The sequence below is a fragment of the Macaca thibetana genome, chromosome 17 (genome assembly GCF_024542745.1).
Source record: "Macaca thibetana thibetana isolate TM-01 chromosome 17, ASM2454274v1, whole genome shotgun sequence".
Taxonomy (NCBI): domain Eukaryota; kingdom Metazoa; phylum Chordata; class Mammalia; order Primates; family Cercopithecidae; genus Macaca; species Macaca thibetana.
The window spans coordinates 67,480,825-67,498,240 of record NC_065594.1 but is presented as its reverse complement, the minus strand read 5'-3'; positions in this window follow the sequence as shown (position 1 = coordinate 67,498,240).

The window sequence follows — 17,416 nt, the reverse complement described above, 5'->3', positions numbered from 1 at the left end:
TTATGTAATAACCAAAAGCCTCACTGAAAGTTAGATTTTAAATAATGAATTCATTAATGTTGGCTATCCATTCAAATTTCTAGTTCTCATCATTCATCTATTAGACAAATGTTAAATTCTCACAGAAGTTTTTCCTAAACTACCAGTATATGTTCTCTCCAAATCAGGCTCCAACATTTTCTTTTATAGAACTCATTTCTAATTTAAATTATTCAAGTTTCCCTTTATTGACACCATTACTGCCTTAAGCTATTCTATTTTTATCATTATCAAATTTTACATTGTATCGCCTTACTAGAATATAAGCCAGAATGGAGGGAGAAACCCTGACTGTATTTTTCATGACCATAAATTATCCAAGAGGCACCAAACATTACCCTTATGTCTGAGTTGAATAGATACATGAATGAGTAGATGAATGGTTAACAATCATTGCAAATGACATAGAAGTAATGGAAAAAGATGGAATTTGAATCAGATAACCTAGGGTTGAATTTGGGGCAAATTATTCAATCTCTCTGCAATTCAGCAGTCTTGTCTTTAAAATTAGGACAATAAAAACACCTATACTACATATTCAATGAGACCATTAGCTGAGAATACAGGTGCATGCTACAATGCCCGGTTAATTTTTGTATTTTTAGTAGAAATGGGGTTTCACCATACTGGCCAGGCTGGTCTCCAACTTCTAACCTCGTGATCTGCCTGCCTCAGCCTCCCAAAGTGCTGGGATTACAGGCATGAGCCACCATGCCTGGCCAGCTGTTGAGATTTCTACAAGCACTACAATCTCCACAAATTCAAATTTAACTCACTACTTTCTCCAAAAAGTCCACTGAGATAACAAAAATAAAAATTAATACTACCACTAATAAATACTAGATGAGTCCTGGATAATAGATTAATAATAAAGGGATACTTAACATATATAATTAAAAGTTATTAATATATAACTAATAAATTCTATCATCTTAAAAACTACAAGACAGTAAATATTGTTTCCACATTTTACAGGTAAAATGTAGAGGTGAGGTGAATTGAATACATTGCTCAAGATATACAGATGCTCTGAGCAGTAGCATGAGCATTTGAATCTAGGCAGTCTCACAGGACATGCTCTTAATAATTACACTCCAGCCTGGGTGACAGAGCGAGGCTCCATCTCAAAAAAAAAAAAATAGAGAGAAGAAGAAGAAAATTTTAATAGCTATGCTCAGGGGTGGACGTTGTTATGTGGCTGAATACTCAGGGGAGTGGTTTATATTTTAAATCCTTACTTAAAGACAGTCTTACCCCTTTTGAGCTAATATAACAAAATGCCATAAAGTAGATTGCTTATAAACTATACAAATTTATTTATCACAGTGGTGGAGACTAGAAGTCCAGATCAAGACACTAACATATTAAAGTCTGATAAGGGTCTGCTCTGCAGTCCATAGATGGCACCTCCTAGCTGTGTCCTCATATGATTTGAGAGGCAAAGCAAGCAGTTCTCTGGGACCTCTTTTATAAGGAAACTAATCCCCTTCATGAGAGTTGCCCCCACATCATCTAATCACCTCCCAAAGCCCATCACCGCTTAATACCATCACACTGGTGACTGGCCTTGAACATAAGAATTTTGGGGGGCACAAATGTTCAGATCACAACTAATGGTAATAATAAAACTGGAGGTGCAAAACATGGGGTAGCCATTAAATTTTGTAAAGCAAGTGTGTCCAGTGAAAACACAAAATCATGAAGGAATTGAAAGAATAAGAATTTTGAAATGGCAACAAGAATCACACAGGACTAAAAAGTCTGAGAGTTCAAAGAGGAAAGGAAGAATAGAATCATAGAGATTAATGAAACAAGTTTAATAAGAAGAAGAGAATTATAGATATGCTAAAGAGACAAGTAAGGGACAACTGGAAAAGTCCACTGCCATGGCCAGTAAGGAAGCCAGCATTATGCTGCAGGTAGAAATCATAATATGAAGAGATGAGGAGTGAGCGGGGTAGGAAGATGTAACAATAGCAAAACAGCATAGGAAGATGATGAACAGGAAGATAGTAAGGAAGTGAGGTTTGCTTGAGAACAGTTTTTAAGATTTTCTATTATTTAAATGGCACAGACTTGAGCTCATTTATAGGTTCATGGGAATTACTCAGTGATGAAATTTTCAAATAATTGACTAAGTGTAGTTATAAGGAATGTTATCCAAAGCATGATTAAAGGTTTTTACTCTGATAGAACATGATCAAATAAGAAAAGATATCTACTATCTTTTAGAGAAGGGGGAAAGAAATAAGGATGGGAATAAGTATTTTCAGGTATTGGCTAAGGTGGCTAAAAATGTATGCCTTATACCATCTTACCATTACCATATGGCAAAATCAGATGCAGTTTCAGTTTTTGCACTGTTTTCTTGCACCTTTCAGCACTCAGCTATATGATTCTGTATTATATTCCTTTCTAACTTCATTTCTTCTGCTTTCTTCCTTTTTTATCTTCTCAATTTATTTCATTTTATTTTTATCCTTACAAAAAGATCTTGAGGTAGATTACAGAGATAAATGAAATCCCTCAATATAGCAAATCAGAACAGAATGTAAAGGATAAATTAAAGGGGGGACAGAATAAGGATTTGAAATGGAGATAAAAATGAGTTTAAGTAAAAATGTATATGTAAAATTTCCATGCAATCACTAAGGCCAAAACCAAACTTTGACAAGTTTTCTTGTCATTAATATGAATGGGAAATCTCTATGTTAAGTAATACGTACTGTTTGTGAAATACATGCAAATCCTTAGGACAAACACAAATATTTCTAATATGTGGAATCCACTCAGGAATTCTCATAAAACAAATCCTGAATAATGAAATTGAGATAACATTTTAACAGATACTATTACAGTCTACATACAGGTGAATTTAAAACAATTACCTTGTTACTTATTGTGAGCGATGACATCATACTGAAACAATGCTCTGAGGAACAAATTGAATACTTCCTACTTATATAGCTTTCTGACTACATAGCTTAATCCTGAGTAGATTTTTGAATATATGGGAAAAATAGACTGCATAGTTTTCCTCAAAGATTATTTATTGTAGATAATATTTTATTTGATATAATATGATTAGAAGTTAAAGATTGTAATTCTTGGCCTTTATGTCACAGCTTGATGTAACTTTAGTGAAAAAGCACTTACATCATCAGTCAGTTAAGTTGAGCATTTGTGAAATTTTAGGAACTATCAAGCAGAGACAATTGAAGAAGAACTGATAGAACACTCATGGCCAAGATCAAGATATTCCATAACAAACTGTTTTGAATACACATAAACATTAAAAAGGAAAATTTAAAATTATATTAAAAATCCTGATGTGACAATAATTCCAACCTTAGAACTTTTAAGGCAATTGCAAATCTTAATTGGCTTATATATTTAAAAAACTTACTATAAATAAATTTAAATTTTGAACATAATTGCTTCACTGCTATCCATTGTACCATTTAATAGAAAATATTTTTGAAATTGTCAGAAATTGAAATATTTGATTGTTTTGATCATTAGCTATAAGCTTTTTCAGGTTTTTAAACTTCTATCAATAAAAATTACTCTAGTAATTATTAGATGGCAGGGCTAGTTTTCTTTTAACACCATGCAAATACCAAATTCTATCAAATAACTTGTTTTGGTATCAGAAGATGTTTCCTGTATGTTCTCTACAGCAGGAAATATGACTTCAGATCGTTTTAGCTCATGTTAAAGAAAATAAGAAAGAGGCCGCAGGCTGGAGATGGTCCCTGTTCCTCGGCCTCTTACAAAAACAAACGAAATTTGATGTGGATGTATTTCTTGTAACTTACCTGAAAAAAGATAGAGTCTCACTTTGTCACAAACAGTCAACTGGCCAATTGGTTATGTAACTGGAGACCTCCCATCAAATCATAACCACCACATCCAGGTAAAGCAAAAACCTAGCAGTAGCCATCAAGTAGTTTATTTGCTTTACTTCCACATTCAGCAAATAAATGCTCCCTATTCTCACGGCTGGCGGGGAGCTCCCTGAACCCCTTTCAGTTTTGAGTGATGCCTGACTCAGGAGTTGTTCCTTGCTTATATAAACTCTGTTAAACTTATTTAGTCTAAAGTTATTCTTTTAATAGTAATAATAATAATAGTGGAGTTGAGAAATCTGGAATATGTCCATGATTTGCTCTACTAGAAATTAGTAACTCATGTCTAAACACCATTCATAATTATGCTCATTTGACAGAGTGTTAAAAAGCTGTATTTGTATGGATCACAATAGGAATGGCTATCCTGTGTTTATGTGGTATATCACCTTACTTCTTGTTCACAGTATAGAGGCTAAGAAAAAGGGCACTGGATCTGCAAACGACTTTATTTATTCTCTAAGTATTTCTTCACAAAGTCTGACACACTGTTCTGCAATGAAATGACTTGATATAAAGCTTAGCAGTTTCTTTTACAAAATATTAGCCTGAGAAACACAAAGCTAATGTTTTTCACAAAAGAAGCTAGCATACCATTTGGATAGAATGTCTGTAATTTGAAAGGGGAAGCTTTGTCTTTAAAATGAAGGAGGGTGAGATAAATTATATTTGAATTCAAAACAAACACTTCATGTCTATTTTTAACCTATGATCAAAGATAGAAACTCACAATTCAGAATAATTATTGAATGGCTTTAAGAATATTACATGCTTTTGCTAATTTAATCCTCGTAATGTTGTGATCTTTTTAGAGATTTATAACCCTCATTATAATATAGCCAAATTGAGAACAGGACACCAAGTAACTTATCCAAAATTACATCATTTTTTAACCTTGTTACAACAGTAAGATTTGAAATTAACTTGACAGTAACTCTGGCTGCAGAATCTATGCTCATAAACACTAAGCAGCATATCTCCTTGTGCAGAAAGCAATAATCTTGCACTGTCTACACTATCTAATGCTCTAAGCAATAGCCATAAGTGGCCATGAGCGCTTGAAATGTGGCCATTCAGGTTTCAGGTGTGCTGTAAGTGTAAAATACACATCAGATTTTGAATATTTAATACAATAGATAATGTGAAAATGTAAAATATTTCATCAGTGATTTTGACAATGATTACATGTGGAAATAATACTTGGGATATACTGATGTTATTAATGTTAAATGTTATAACATGTTAATGTTAATAAGATGTTATTAATATTAAAATTAATTTTACTTGTTTCTTTTTCTCTCATGAAGCATTGTTTTTAACATGATAGGTGGGAAGTCAGATTACAGGATCCAAACAAACACTTAATAAATGAATAAATTAATGGTTGATGCATTATAGCTACTTTTCTGGATAAAATACCAACACTTTTGCTCAACATAGATGCACTAATATTTTGGCTTTTGTGAGAGTCTGTGTCTGCAGAACAGGAATATTACTTTTTAATTTTAAATATATTTTTGAAAATAATTTATTGAAATTTGACATACAAAACTGTACATATTTAATCTATACAAATTAATGAATTTGGAGATAAGTAAACCATTTCCACAATTTATGCTGCAAACCTGTCCATCACCTCTTTTAAGATGATACTATTAACAAAATAATGTAATAGCATTTTATGGAATGTTTGCTGGGTTCTAACCAATGCTTGCTTGTTCTAACCCTTTCATTCAATATACATAATTGTATAAAGTAGGTATTATTGATAACCTTACTTAAAAAATGAGAGAAGTGGAGCCAATAGAGGTTAAATAAAATTCTGAGGGTCAAATAATTAGTAATTGAGAGTGGAATTCAAAGCTAGGTAGGGCTCTGGTAGATGAGGATGAAGATATTAATAAAGTAATAAACTTGGGGGTAAGGATATTCATTTACTAATCTTCTAATCTTATTTTTTAATTCCTCGGGTCATCTTGGGCAAGGCAAGTAACTATTTTGTGTAACAGTTTGCTCACCAATGAAATGAAGGGATCTAAATATCTTATAATATATATATTTTTAAGAACATCAAAGTCTGAAAAAACAATATGAATCCAACTTTTCTTTCGAGGATTTTATCCCAGCATCCCTTATACAAGTTGTGCACCACAGCCAAAGTGAACTAGTTATTGATTCTTGAATACACCCAACATGTGTTCTTACACCTCACATATGGTGTCCTCTCTGCCTACATGTATTCTCCTTCATCTCTCACTACGGAGACTGCTTAATTTTCAGTGCTCCTATCAGCCTTTGTGTCCTCCTTTATTCTTTTTTGACTATTAGCTGCACGTAACTTCCTTGCCTTTTGAACAATCATTAGGTTTTAACTATATTTCAGAATTTATCTCCCTTCACATAACATTATGGTTATGGTATACTTGACTAATTATTATGCATTTATAAGCTACTTCATATCAAATATCATGCTTTACTCCTTTGTGTATTTTCTGCATTTTACATTAGTCATAAATACTCCAATATGATTCTCAAGTTTAATAGCAACTGCACCTGACTACTAAGAAATCTAGTGGTAATTTCTGTCTCTAGAAAGAGAGATAGATAGATAAATTTTCCTTGCAAAAAGAGGTGGCAGTTGAGACTTTTGAAATTCACTGCAGCAATTTTGAGAAAAAAATGTAATTACAGAATTTATATCTTCTTTTTCTTTCTAATTGGAAAAAATATTGAGTGCACACATATATTCTGACATTAATACACATCAAATTATTCTTAAGTTAATATCAAGACATTTCCAGTAACTAATTCTAATGCAATAGAAAGTAATTACATATTTGGCAAGTTCATAAGTTCTCTGCTTGTCAAATTACACAACCAAATATTCATTTTATTGGTTTAGTTTTCTATATTAAGATATATCATAAAATTTTCCAGACAAAAATTAGATCTATATATTAGATCAAAATGTTGAGCATTAAAATTATGAAGTGACTCAAAATCTGAAATTATTTAGGTGAAGAAAGGAGTCATTTGTAAAATTTAACAGATATGCAACTTCACTTTCTATTGACATATTTTCTACATCAATTTTTTTGGAGAGAGTAGGAAGTTCATTCAGGTGTTGATTTTAAGGCGTTATTTTACAATACCACAAAAATAAAAAATAAAAATCCCTAGAAAACAGTTAACTGAAAACACCCACCATGGGTCAGCACTAAAGTCAAAACCAGTTGGCCTGTGAAGAAGAAATACTGAGTTTCTGTATTCATGAACAGGGGTGACATATTAATTCACGATTATTAAAACATCAACTTTTAATTATTTGTTAAATATATTTTAACAATTTCAATGTTCAGATTAATCCAATTTCCTTAAGAACAATTTTATAGTTATTATTCTTGTTAACTTTGGCATTTTACAAACAATTTCAACATTAATAATCATAAAATCTCTTTCAATGACAAGTATAAACATCATAAAACATAAATGTTCACTCTTTGAAATATTTATTTGGCCAAAAGTATTGAATACATAACTTGTCAGAAATGGGCCTGTATAGTTACTTCGATTAATGGATCTACATATAAAGGATAAAGATGCTTTATCAATATGTTGCTATTAGTTTTCTAAAGAATTTAGAATGTATATACACATATATCTGTATTATATATAGTTTAATATATAAAATAAGATGTTTAAATATAAATATTATTATTTAATTCATTAGCATTATAAGTAGAAAATACATATATATGTATCTGTGTGTGTATGCGTATGTATGAACTATAGACTATTTCCTAATTTCTTAGAATGTGTTGATGTGGAAAACAATTTGTATTTTATGCAAACCTATTATGACATTCTGTAGACCTTTCTTATAATATTATGTAACAGGAATTGGAACTTAGAGCAACCATAAAGAAAATAAATCTTTGTATAACTGGCATTCACAATATTAAAGCATGAAAACCAGGAGAATTTCAGAAAACACATTGTCGTTTCTTCACTTCATTCCCATTCTATCTACTTTCCAATATAGAGACAGATATCTGAGTGGCAATTCATTTGAAACTTTTGCATTTCAAAATACAGTCTTTGTTGAATAAATAAAAGATGTTGTCCGATTTAAACTGACAGAAGAAGAATCCAGAATGATATTTCATTCAAGCAAAATTATTGCACATAAAAATAAAATAGTTCCAATAATTCTATTTCATTTATGGACATAAACTTCTTATAATTAGAATATAAAGATATTCTTCACCATTATACTTACCTTATGTTTAGTCTCATGAAGTATTTACAAATATTTGTTATGATTACTGGTGTAGAATTGACAGAAATGAGTATCTATAGATTTATATGTTTTGTACATTAATAAATTTAAAATAGATACACTGTTTTAAGATATCTACACGTGCATGAAATAAAGGTTAAATTGTGCTAGAATTCAATTAGATTAATATTTTTGCTGAATATTATAAATATATATTTCATCTAATATGGCATACAGATATGCCAATATTTTAAACAAGTTAGTTGGATTTGAAAGGATGTATGCCATTTAAAAAATTATGTATGTAGGCCGGGCGCAGTGGCTCACTCCTGTAATCCCAGCACTTTGGGAGGCCGAGGTGAGCAGATCACGAGGTCAGGAGATGGAGGCCATCCTGGCTAACACGGTGAAACCCCGTCTCTATTAAAAATAAAAAAAAAAAAAAAAAAAAAAAGAAAGAAACTTAGCCGGGCTTGGTGGCGGGCACCTGTAGTCCCAGCTACTCGAGAGGCTGAGGCAGGGGAATGGCCTGAACCCGGGAGGCGGAGCTTGCAGTGAGCCGAGATGGCGGCACTGCACTCCAGCCTGGGAGACAGCGAGAGTCCATGTCACAAAAAAAAAAAAGAAAAAAAATTATGTATGTATAACAAATAGATTAATGTGTGCTCAGGTTAAAAGGCATCTTTATTAGTGTTCTTTACATGCCAGTTACACATTTAACTTAAATTCAGACTCCATGAAAATCACGTGGTGAAAAATGTGTGGAGCACCTGGTGCTTCTTTCCTTCTAAAATCTCTCACGTTTTCTTAGTTCTTCTGTACATCATTAATTCCTTCTAGCTAAGAATCCACACTTCATTGTGTTATTCCTAAATTTTCTTTTCTGTGAATATATTAAATGTTTTATTTAATTCCCTCTGGAACTCCATAATTATCAAAGCATCCCTGAACTATAAAATGGAGTTGTACAGAAAAGATAACATCATTTTCTCCTTCTTTCAACCATTCCAGATGTGTCTGTGCATGCTAATCAAAGTGCTCCTCTTCTTTTAGACAGCCCTACTTTTCCTTAGCCACTTAATTTGTCACCGCCACCTATTCAAAACCCTCCCCATACACTATATCTTCATTGAGTTCTTGGTAAGAACCTACAAATTTGACATGCATAATAGAGAAGATACAGCCTTTGAAACTTGGACATTTTTATTCTTATTTCAACATTCATGACCTCTAACAATTAATCTTTTTTTTTTTTTTTTTTTTTTTTTTTTTTGAGACGTAGTCTGGCTCTGTGGCCCAGGCTGGAGTGCAGGGGCGCGATCTCTGCTCACTGCAAGCTCCGCCCCCCGAGTTCACGCCATTCTCCTGCCTCAGCCTCCTGAGTAGCTGGGACTACAGGCTCCCGCCACCACGCCCGGCTAATTTTTTGTGTTTGTATTAGAGAAGGTTGTTCACCGTGTTAGCCAGGATGGTCTCGATCTCCTGACCTCATGATCCGCCTGCCTCGGCCTCCCAAAGTGCTGGGATTACAGGCGTGAGCCACCGCGCCCGACCACAATTAATCTTTAGTGTTTGAGTTAATTTTCCCTGATGTATGAAATGGATTTAGAACCTCATGAAAATTAAATAAATTAACATATTTACACATGTAACAAAGAAGAGTCATCCTTAGGTATACACAGTGGTCTGGGTCTAGGACCTTTCATGGATACCCACAACCTCGGATGCTCAAGTCCCTGATACAAAATGGTGTAGTATTTACATATGAGTTATACACATTCTTCTGTATATTTTAAATCATTTCTATATTCCTTATAATTTAATACTATGTAAATGATTTGTAAATAGTCATTGTACTGCATTGTTTAGGGACTAATAACAAGAAAAAAACCTGCACCTGTTCAGTAGACACAGTGTTTTTTTAAAAACACTGTGTATACTGAGTACTGACCATACTGTCACACAGGAGTCACTTAGTAAGTGGTAGTTTTCTATAATTTTTTTAAAAATACCATTCTATTTTTTCGTATTTCATGATGTATAATTACTCACTAAGCTCCAAGTAACCACCAGAGACCATATTAGATGCTACCTTTAGAATATAAGGCAGCATACTTGACCTCAAGGATTTATTTTATTATACTACATAATTTGTCTAAAACGCTGAAATCTGACTCCTGTCTGTCACCATCTATTGAAAGTTATTTCTCAGAACTTACTATGGAATCTCCTTTATTCCACATATTCAATTACTATCTGTTGAACAGCAGCATAGTACATGCCATCATCATTTTCCTTGACTTTGCAGCATTCGACATTGATCAACACCTCCCCATTTTGAAATTCTCCTCTTGGAAGCTTATTTTATATCAATATTCTTTTCTTTCTACTCCTCTGATTTGTATCCTTCTGCCTTGCTGTAATTCATTCTTCCATAACCTATTGTAGGTTTTTGTAATCCTATCAACATTTAACCCTCTAGTTATGTCTTAGTTCTCCCCTGACCTCACGCTGAGCTTCAGTCCTACATTTCTAGTTGCCAGCTATATACCATCTCAAACTCAATGCATCTTTAAAATAATTCTACAAATGTAGACATAAAGGCTTTGACATAAACCCCTTGAACTATGAATGTCCTGTTATTACTAACACTAGTCTCACAGTTCGTCACCCTTGTCTCAATCTGCGGTGCTTCAGAATTTATATACAGGAGGAATTAGAGAAAACGGTTCAATAACATAGAAGAAAGAATCATAGATTAAGAAATTTTTCTTAAAGTTTTTCATGGAAATCACCTTATATATTATTTTTAAATGATAAAAGATAACACAAACTTTAAAAATGCTTTATTTTCTACTTTTCTAAAATTATAAAAATATAAATTAAAATTGTATTATTATTAGAGGTATATTTAATATTGTTAATATTTAAGATGGTTTGTAGAACAGTAATGGATATTATTAGAAGGCTCAGATCTGCCATCCCTCACCTCAGCTTACCCTGGAGAACTGTGATAGATACATTTAACTCTTCCTACATTTTTTTTGTTGTTGTTCTTTCAAACTTTTATTTTAGGACCATGGGGTACATGGGCAGGTTTGTTATATGGATTAATTGCATGTTGCAGGGGTTTGGTGTACAGATTATTTAGTCCCCACTTAAAGATTATAGTACCTGATAAGTGCTATAATAGTTTTTCCAATCTCACCCTCCTCCCACTCTCCACACTCAAGTAAACCCCAGTATCCATTGCTCCCTTTTTTGTGTGTGTTCATGTGTACTCAATGTTTAGCTCCCACTTATAAGTGAGAACGTGCAATATTTGATTTTCTGTTCCTGCATTAACTTGCTTAGGATAATGGCCTCCAGTTTCATGCATGTTGCTGCAAACAACATAATTTTATTCTTTTTAATAACAGCATAGTATACCATGGTGTGTATTTATCACATTTCCTTTATCTAGAGAACCTTGATGGGCATCTAGATTGATTCCATGTCTTTGCTATTGTAAATAGTGCTGCAATGAACATAATGTGCATGTGTCTTTAGGATAGAATTATTTATATTTCTTTGGGTATATACCCAGGAATTGGGTTGCTGGGTCAAATGGTAGCTCTACTTTTTAAGTTATTTGAGAAATCTCCAAACTGCTTTGCTCAGTGGCTGGGCTAATTTACATTCCCAACAGCAGTGGTATAAGGATTCCCTTTGCTCCACAGCCTTACCAGCATCTGTTATTTTTTGACTTTGTGATAATAGTCATTCTGATTGGTGTGAGATGATATCTGATTGTGGTTTTGATGCATTTCTCTGATGATTACTGATGATGAGCATTTTTTCATGTGCTTGTTGGCCATATGTATGTCTTCTTTTGGGAAATTTCTGTTCATGTCGTTGTTTATCTTTTAATAGGGCTGTTTATTTTTTGCTTGTTTATTTGTTTAAATTCCTTATATATTCCAGATAATAGACCTTTGTCAGATGAATAGTTTGCAAAGATTTTCTCCCATTCTGAAGGTTGTCTGTTTACTCTGTTGACAGTTTCTTTTGCTGTGGAGAAGCTCTTTAGTTTAATTAGGTCCCACTTATTTTTGTTGCAATTACTTTTGAAGTCTTCATCATGAAATTTTTATAGGGCCTATGTCCACAATGATATTTCCTAGATTATCTTCTTTTTTATAGTTTTAGGTTTTATATTTAAGTGTTTATTCTACCTTGTGTTGATTTTTGTATATGGTTAAAGAAAGGGCTCCAGTTTTGATATTCTGCATATGACTAGCCTGTTATCCCAGCACAAATTCTTGAATAGGGGGTTCTTTCCCCATTGCTTGTTTTTGTCAATTTTGTTTATCTCGGGCTTCTCTAACCTGTTCCATTGACTTATGGTCTGTTTTACTACCAGTACTATGATGTTTTAGTTACTGTAGCCTTGTAGTATGAAGTTGGGTAGTGTGATGCCTCTTGATTTGTTCTTTTTGCTGAGTATTGCTATGGCCATTTGGATTCTTTTTTGGCTCTGCATGAATCTTAGAATAGTTTTTCTAATTCTGTGAAAAATGCCATTGATAGTTTAATAAGGATAGCATTAAATCTCTAGACTGCTTTGTATAGTGTGGTTATTTTAACAATATTAATTATTTCTATTCATGAGCATGTAATGTTTTTCCATTTGTTTGCGTCATCTCTGATTTCTTTCAGCAGTGTTTTGCAATTCTCATTTTGGAGATCTTTTGCCTCCCTGGTTAGCTGTATTCCTAAGTTTTATTTTTTGTGCGTGTGGCTATTTGTTAATGGGATTTCACTCTTGATTTGTCTCTCAGATTGGACATTATTGGCGTATAGAAATGCACTGATTTTTGTACATTGATTTTTGGTACTGAAACTTTGCCGAAGTTGTTTATCAGATCTAAGAGCTCTGGTATAGAGATTGTGAGGTTTTCTAGGTGTAAAATAATATATGTGAAGAGAGATAGATTAACCTCCTCTTTTCTTATTTGGATGCCTTTTACTTCTTTCTCTTGCCTAATTGCTCTGGGTAGAACTTCTAGTACTATGTTGAACAGGAGTGATGAGCGTGGTCATCCTTGTCTTGTTCTGGTTCTCAGGAGAATTTTTCTAGCTTTTGTCCATTTAGTATAATGTTGATGTGGGTTTGTCATCACTGACTCCTTATTTTTAGATATGTTTCTTAGATTCCCTAGTTTTCTGAGGCTTTTTAACATGAAGGGATGTTGAATTTAATTGAAAGCCTTTTCTGCATCTATTGAAATGATCATGTGGGTTTTTATTGTTTTTACGTAGAAATTAAATAAGCTGCTCCCGAATGACATGGGTAAACAATGAAATTAAGACAGAAAAATAATTCTTTGTAACTAAGTAAAACAAAGATACAACATATTGAAATCGCTGTAACACAGTTATATCCGGGTTAGAAAAAAATTTATAGTGCTAAATATCCGCATGAAAAAGTTAGAAAGACCTCCAATTAACAATCTAACATCACACCTAGAGGAACTGGAAAAACAAGAGCAAACCCACCCCAAAGCTGCAGAAGAAAATTAATAACCTAATCAGAGCTGAACAGAATGAAATTGAGATGTTAAAAATTATACAAAAGATCAATGACACCAAAAGCTGGTTATTTGAAAGAATAAATAAGACTGATGGCCTGCTAGCTAAGTTAATAAAGAAAAAAATAGCAAATCCAAATAAACAGAATCAGAAATAATAAAGGTGACATTACCCTCGCCCTAATTCATTTTAAGAGGCCAGCATCATTGTGATACCAAAACTTAGGGGAGATGCAACGAAAAATGAAAGCTTCAGGCCTTCTATTTTCAATTGTTCATGAGGCTCATTCAATTTATTTTATACAATATCTTAAACCTGTCCTTTTCTTTCTATTACCACTGCCAAAAACAACAGTCTTATGTAAGTGTCTGTAGCCTTGCATCCGGGGAACCACAGAAAACTTTTAGCTGATTTATTTGTGTACCGCCCCCGGCATTTTTTTCTCATTTAATCTATTCAATACATTACCTTCATATGAATCCTTCTAAAGTAGGATATTGATCAGGCAAATGTTGATATCGAAAATCCTGTTATCTCTGGTTTGCCTGATGGATAATTCCAAATATTTTTCAAAATTTGGAACCCTAGATAATCTGGTAATCTTAGTCTCAGTTGCTTTCAAATGGTTATATGTATGAAACCATTAAATCAGCTTATCAAACTCTGTAAATGTACTTTTCACTTCCCCGCTTTCTCACATTTGCTCTTGTTGGTTTGTCTTTACTTATCTCTTAACTTCCCCCGTTACATTGAGAGAAAATTTACATTTTATTTTTCCCAACTAGTCTAGCTGGAACTTTGCCTCACAAACGAGCAACAAGGGAGTCCTTGCCTTTCTAAATTTTGTATATTTGACATAACTTAAGAAACACTGTAAAACATAAGCATCATGCTTAATAATTTGAAGGTTCTCTGATTTCTCACTTAGAATTAAAAGGCTGAGTATACAGCCATGTGTTTCTTTAAATTGGGCATGTACATGCATACACATAAATTGCTTATATAATTTACATACTTATATATGTGAACATATACATTGACAATTGTCCTGTCATCAGATCATCCAATTGATATTGCAGAGATTTAAGATGATATTGATATTACTTCTAGAGGCTAAATGTTGTATAATGATTTTAGCACATCATAGATGATAATCTTCATAGTGTATCTAAATCCTAATCTTTCCTTTGTTTCTTCCTCTTAATCTCCACGAAGAAGATTATAGATTTGAAAGGTGAACTAAGTTAGAATAAAACCATGTTAATCATTACCTTGGCAAAAATTGTGTGAAATTCAGTATAAAGAAAAGCATTACTAATAGCCCTTCTTAAGCATAGAAAAAGGGATACTGTATATGTGACTGATTCTAACTAAAATTAGGCATTGAATAATAGTTTTTAAAAACTCATACTGATGACTTTTACAAGTTTAAAAGTAGGTAAGAGAGTATGTTCTTTGTCAGGTAAACAGTATCAATTACTATTTCCTTAATTGTTACCAAGTTAATACATTTTAGTTATTTTGCTTATTATTTTACATGTAATTTTACTCAGTGGGTTACCCACATTACATAATATCAAATATTTTATACAAATATTATTTTTAAAATTTATCATTTTAAATGATAAAATACATTAAATTAAATTACAGCAGTACTTAGTCTTAATAAAATGTTACTAAAATTGATGTTATATAATTTTCTAGTCTTTCTCAAATTTGTACAATTACATTAATTTTTAATATACTAAGGCTATGAGAAACTAAATTAAAATTTTTGAAATGCATAAAGTACTTCAATATTGAGTTGCTTTTCAACAAATAATTTTAATTTTTATGATAATGAACTAATTTGATAAATTATCTTTTCATGATCAAATAATCTTTTATTATTTAACCATTGCCATCTACATAATGAAATACCTGGATAGAGACATTTTTTATTAGAGGAAGAAAGGAAGAAGAGAAGGAAGAAACAAAGAAGCAGAGAAAGAAAGAAATCAAGAAAACAGCAAACAAATAAACAACAAAAATATTGTCTTTCCTTAGATCTATGCTAACGAAAACCAAGTAGCCCATTTGCATATCTAGTTTACAACTGCAATAACTAATTTTCTCTACCAATTCTTCCAAATGAGTAAAACTGATTGAATTTCTCCTAAATTAGTAAAATATCTGGTTCTTCTAAAAGTATAAATTTCTTATGAACTGATTGTCATATCTATTAAATTTATATTATTTTCTGACTTGTTTTGACAAACAGCTCTCTTCCTCAAATTTAAATACCATTTTGATAGTAGTGATTATATGATAAGGTTAATGAATATTGTTACTCATTGATTTCAACATTCAAATAATTTTTAAGATTTCCAATTTGGGATAACTTCAGCAGCTGATATGCTCTCAGGCTGTGTACAAATATATTTAATCAAAGAAATGAGTCCTTGAAGCATATTTTTTTAAAGATATCCATTATGAATTAACGGAACCCTTCATTTTATTTTGTATTTTTCCTCAGACACTGCCAAAATACAATAAACATGTAGTAAAAACAGACTGATGCTTTCACTTGCTACACTGTTTATAATGAAGAGTTTATATTCATGTACCCTCTTTATTTTTTAAGTTGCTTTATTAGACTTTTTAATTTTTTTTATTATTATCAGGCACTAGGATGGGAGATTATGCAGCCATAAAAAAGGATGAGTTTGTGTCCTTTGTAGGGACATGGATGCAGCTGGAAAACATCATTCTTAGCAAACTATCACAAGAACACAAAACCAAACACCGCATGTTCTCACTCATAGGTGGGAACTGAACAATGAGATCACTTGGACTCGGGAAGGGGAACATCACACACCGGGGCCTATCATGGGGAGGGGGGAGGGGGGAGGGATTGCACTGGGAGTTATACCTGATGTAAATGACGAGTTGATGGGTGCTGACGAGTTGATGGGCGCAGCACAGCAACATGGCACAAGTATACATATGTAACAAACCTGCACGTTATGCACGTGTACCCTAGAACTTAAAGTATAATAATAATAATAAAAATAAATAAAGTTAAAATTTGCCTTCAAAGAGCTCACCCTTTAATAGAGGGACAGAGTAATTTAACATAAGTTAACTGTTCAAGGTACCATGGAGAAGCATTGAAAAATTATATGTAGCCTTGATGGCATGGTAAAATTTGATTATTAGGTAGATTACAATTGCAGCAGTGTCCGAAATTGACCATATATCAGAAAATATGACTCAGAGTATGATAAAGGAATTCTCCCAAATAAATGACAGGCACTTGAACTGAGTACTATCTAGAGATACTTTGTATTGAATTGATTAGGGAATTAGTAAGAAAATACAATTTAAAAAATTATTGACAGACTTGAATATGAAGGTAATAAAAGAAGAACTTCCAGATTTTTGGCTAAGACAATGGTCATTCAACCTCGTGATAAATGCAACAATGGATACAAATTTCTTCATTTCGAGAGAAAATTATGAAATCGCTTTTGTACATTTTAATTTATTTTGGCTGCAGTGTATAAAGTGCAGATATGCTGAAATAATTAAATGCAGCAATGTATATATCAGGAAAGAAGTTTAGATTTATAAAAACAAA